This window comes from Alligator sinensis, unplaced genomic scaffold (assembly GCF_000455745.1).
Source record: "Alligator sinensis unplaced genomic scaffold, ASM45574v1 scaffold371_2, whole genome shotgun sequence".
In the NCBI taxonomy this organism is placed as follows: domain Eukaryota; kingdom Metazoa; phylum Chordata; order Crocodylia; family Alligatoridae; genus Alligator; species Alligator sinensis.
In genome coordinates, this window is record NW_005842707.1 from 641,810 (window position 1) to 646,924 (window position 5,115).

The 5,115-nt window shown below is 43.3% G+C and overlaps 1 protein-coding gene across 6 annotated transcripts in view; it reads right to left on the minus strand.

Moving 5' to 3' along the window:
* LOC102378731 (A-kinase anchor protein 2) overlaps positions 1 to 5,115 on the minus strand; it is a 265,411-nt gene that overhangs the window by 110,040 nt on the left and 150,256 nt on the right. The gene's annotated exons all lie outside the window — the stretch shown is intronic.

Genomic DNA, 5,115 nt, shown 5'->3' on the forward strand with positions numbered 1-5,115 from the left:
TGTGGATAACCTGGAGAGGGTCCAGAGAAGGGCCACTCGTATGGTTAAGGGCTTGCAGGCCAAGCCCTATGAGGAGAGACTGGGGCACCTGGACCTCTTCAGCCTCCGCAAGAGAAGGTTGAGAGGCGACCTTGTGGCTGCCTATAAGTTCATCACGGAGGCACAGAAGGGAATTGGTGAGGTTTTATTCACCAAGGCGCCCCCGGGGGTTACAAGAAATAATGGTCACAAGCTAGCAGATTTAGACTGGACATTGTGAAGAACTTCTTCACAGTTCGAGTGGCCAAGGTCTGGAATGGGCTCCCAAGGAAGGTGGTGCTCTCCCCTACCCTGGGGGTCTTCAAGAGGAGGTTAAATAGGCATCTAGCTGGGGTCATCTAGACCCAGCCCTCTTTCCTGCCTATGCAGGCGGTCGGACTCAATGATCTATTGAGGTCCCTTCCGACCCTAGCATCTATGAATCTATGAATCTAAAACCCAACAGCTAACGTCTGTTGGATTGGAGGAGTGGTCTAATTCATGGCACTTTCTGAGAAACACCATGAGTTAGACTGGGGAGCTGCACTTCTATCTGCACCTTTCCAATGTTAAAAAATGAGGGGTTTGGTAGAGATTTTGGCTTTGATTTGGAAAGGTACTTAATAGCTGTTTAGGATCTCAAAGTTATTCCCAAAATGTGTATAGACAAGATTACTGATACACCTCTAAAAGGCAACCACTTGGGAGGTAGAAGGTAGAAAAAATTCCATATCTTTGCAGAAATATCCCAAGATCTTCCATGACTTCAGATGACCAGAGATTTGTTAAGCACTTCACATGAAACATATCATCGACCCCCGAGCCCTGCATCACATAAGACCAAGCTGATGTTCTGGTTCAACACTATCTCGAAAGAAAATGGTCAGTTGGTAACACCAACCACTAACTTCATTTCCTAAAGGGTATGATGGCCTCCCATCAAAGTATTGATGGGTCTTGACCCTATTAAGAAAACCGAGGAGTCTAGGATCTGATGTGGTGTGCCTGCACAGTTCATACTAATTAACACATTTTTCACTTGCCATAACTCAAGCTTTATAATAAAATTGCTGGTAAAATTTTAAACAGAAGCAAGTTATGATGGTGCTCCTATAATAGAAAATCAGAACATAGGCCTGGAAGGCACCTCCTAAGTGAGAGGTCATTTCCCTCCTACCATAGGTGCCACATCACATAATCCTTTTTACAAAAACTGATCAAGCTCCACTGAAAAATTATTAAGGCTTCTTGCCTGCATTTCTCCTATTGGAAGGCCGTTCCAGAACCTCACCTTTCTGATGGTTAGATACTTCCTAATTTACAGCCAACATTTATTCCTGCCCAGTTTATACCTATTTGTTTCTGTGCCCACGGGTGCCAACTTCGGTTTTTGTTGGTGGGCGCCAGTGGGTCTCGGGGTTCGGATCTCTTCTCTGCCTGCCCCTGGTCTGACTACCTAGCCCTTAGGATCCCAGCCACCCACTTCACTTAGCTTTCTCTTTCCCGGGTTGGTCTGGTCCTCACTGGGTATTCCCCTTCCAGCTCCTTTGTTCAGCTGTCTTGGTCCTGTGTCTCCACATGGGTTGCACAGCTCCCTGCTCCTGTGCTCTCCCCACTCCGGGGGAAGCCAAAAGCCAGTCTTCTTCCAGCTTGTTCTTAAATTTCCTGGCCAGCCCCAGGCTAATAAGAGCAGGCTCCTCCTGGCACATGAACTTCTCCCAGATTGCCTCTGGACTCTTATTGGGAAACCAGGGTCTGCGTGGTTCATGGGTGCTGAGCACCTGCTAATTTTTTCAGTGGGTGCTTGAGCCCTGGAGCACCCACAGTCAGCACCTATGTCTAGGCCAGCATTCTCTTTTATTTTAAGTAGTTCTTTTCCTTCCCTGATGCTTACCCTCTTGATATATTTATAGGGAGCAATCATGTCCCCTTCCAGGCCTCCTGTTTGCTAGTCTAAACAAGACAAGCTCTTTTAGTCTCCTCTTCTATGCTAGACCCTATATTCTTCTGATCAGCCTAGGACCCTCTCTCTGCATCTGCTCCAGTTTCTTGAACATGGATGGCAAGAACTGTACACAGGATATAAAAGTATTAACATTTTCTTATTTCTACTGGCAATATCCTAAACTGACAATTATCCATTATCTGTGTGTGTGTGCATATAAACGTGTGTGTGTGAAGTCTCAGATCCTAGTAACTTGTAATAATAAAGATCTTGATCTATCTTGATTGAAGCTTCTAGACACTCTTGGACTACATAATAAGCAGTTGATGTGCAGTACACAAATCACAGGAAGCTTATGCAACACAGTAGGCTCTGGCACTTCTACAGTGGAGTGCAGCTCTACTTCTTTACAGTTGTTCGGCTCTTCTCTGACGGTATTATACTAATTGAAAAAAACAATAGCAGCTGCAAGATTTCAGATAGATGCTCCAAGGGCAGCTATTTTTCCAAAACTGGTGGCAGCGACAGTGGCAGGAGCAGCTGCGTTCCAAAGCTGATGAAGTTGTAACACAAAGAAGACCAGAACATATGCTGTCCTTGTCCAAAATATCTTAAGGGTAGTCCTCTGAGATGGGCTGACACAATTTCCTACCCTCTATTTGTCTTTCAGGCACAAACCACTCAGCACTAATGAATGAATGATTAAACACCAGCTTGTGCTACTTTATACCTTGGATATAATTACCAAAGTTGCAGCACTGAGCAAAAGTCCTGTAAGTTCATTTTCTTTGCATTATAACAATGCTGGAATAGAGAACTGAAAACATGGGATGTTTTTCTGCTTGTTTTACTTATAAGATGACAGCTCCCAACTTCTCAATGGTAAAAATCAAAAGTCAGAGGAGCCTCTAACCACACTAGTTATTTTAATTCTCTACATGAGATCAGTTGATGAATGAAAATAAAGGGTCGTTCTCTTTCTTAAAGCACTGGACTGAGAGCATAGTTAGAGAGGAAGCCTTTTCCTCTTTTCCCCCCATGTTGCCTCTTGTCACAAGAGGACAGATCCCAGAAAGAGCCCTCTCCTCAGTGAAATCTGCCATGACTTCTCAATGTGACCCTTATAATATGCCTTTGCATAACAACTGGTAAGTGGCCCACTGGCAAACAGACTTCCATGAGGAAAGTCCCTATTAATCCAAGATACTAGTGCTTGTTCTATTGCCCAGGGCAATCAATAGGAATCTTTCCAGTGACTTCATTGAGCTCTGAGTCCCTTAATAGGCCAGGGATCTAACCCTGATCTCATTTACACTGGTATTTACATCTGTATAACTCCATTAACTTCAAGTGAATGAGACCATTGTGAATCAGGGTCCTAAACAAGATAAATACTTCACTAGCATCGTATATAAACTCTAGCTTCATCCATCTGTAGCCCTATGATTAAATAATTTCAACAAAAATAAATGTGAAATTCATAAAGCCATACTGGAGAAGGAAGAACAGGGAATATTTTAGTCCACAAGTAGTGACAGTTTCCAAAAATTAGCAAAAATTAGTCTCATTTTTTCAAAATTCAGGAGAAGGAGATGGATTATGGCACATGATAGGGAAGAAGGGGGGGAAGCAACAAAGTGGGATTTAAGTTACATTTTAAAAAGGGTAGATACGCTGCGTAGGGCAGTTGTTTTCCATACTCCTAATAGCCTTCTGTTCTTATACTGAGTTCGCAGGCAAGGTTCTTTGGGTAAATCTGATATCTTTTATTAGACTAACTCAAATTAGTTGGAAAAATTCTTCTTAGCAAGATTTCGGGCACAAACACCCTTCATCAGGCTGCGGAATGACTTGGCACACTTAAATGGAAGTGGGCATATCCAGCTCCAGCAGCCAAATTCCAGTGCTGCCTTCTACCACACCCAACTGAGAAGTTTCTGACTAATGGAGTTCAAGTGTAAACCAAAGATGACTGGGAATATCCTTTGAATGTTGCTGTTTTGCCAACAAATACAATTCAAGACACAGGTCAGAGGCTTCATGTGTATTTTACAGATAAACTGCATCCAAAGGGAAGGGAAAAGCAAAATAAAGTCAGCAGCAAGCAGCATGCAATACAGTAATGGCTGCAAAGCCTGATACAAAACAGATGAGAGTACTGGAGAAAAATGCAAGGTAGGGGAAAACAACAGAGACCAAAAACTAATGAAAGGATAGACATGTTGGGGGGGGGGGGGGGGGGGCCCCCCCCCCCCACCAGACTTAAAATAGCTTTTAAGGCTAAATATCATGAAGCACTGCCTCTGGATAGCACAGCTAGCTGCCAATGCAGTTTTGTTACAACCTCCATGTTAAACACTGTTTCCAAATAATGGACCAGATCATGCCCTCCTCCTCATAGAAAACCCTGGACTATTAAATCTCAGAGGGCTTTGAGAAGCTTCTCCTTTTTCCACTGGGGAGGGAGGAGTTTGCTCCCCTATTCCAAAAAAGTTGCCTCTAAACAAAGAGGGTCCTGGGTGAACCATGGGTCTCAGAAGGGAAGCTTAATGCCTCTGTATTAAGTTGGAGTCTAGCAACTCAAACCCTTCCACCTCCTCAGCAGCACTGCACTACTAGAGCCCTTGTATTAGGAAGGGTACCTCAGGATAAACATGGGGACACAGTGGAATCCAAGGCTGTATTATCTTCTTCACATACATGCCACAGAGCCAGAGAGAGGCAATGCATATCTGTCAACCTTGGCCTATCCCACACATGCCCCAACTCATTTTGACTATAATCCTCGCACAGCAGAGAACGGAGACGGGTCAACAGAGCTCTGCATGGACAAAGGGAAACTGGAAGGGTGTCATGCAGCATCTAGGAACGAAAACCATCCCATCCAAGGGATGAATAATGCTTCAGACTGAACAGGAAATTTTTCAGTCAGGTAACATGTCATTCAATTTGTTTCCTTGGCATCTATAAGTTTTAAAAATGTAGGCATGACAAATGCATTAAGGGGACTCCACCTTATTTTTAAAGGATATAGCTTTTGCCACATTGGAACATAAACAGATGCAATAAAAGCATTTTCTTTTATTTATTTATATATATATAAAGATTCCTTACACGTGTATAAGGCATTTATTTAGTTTGGAAAAAGGGGA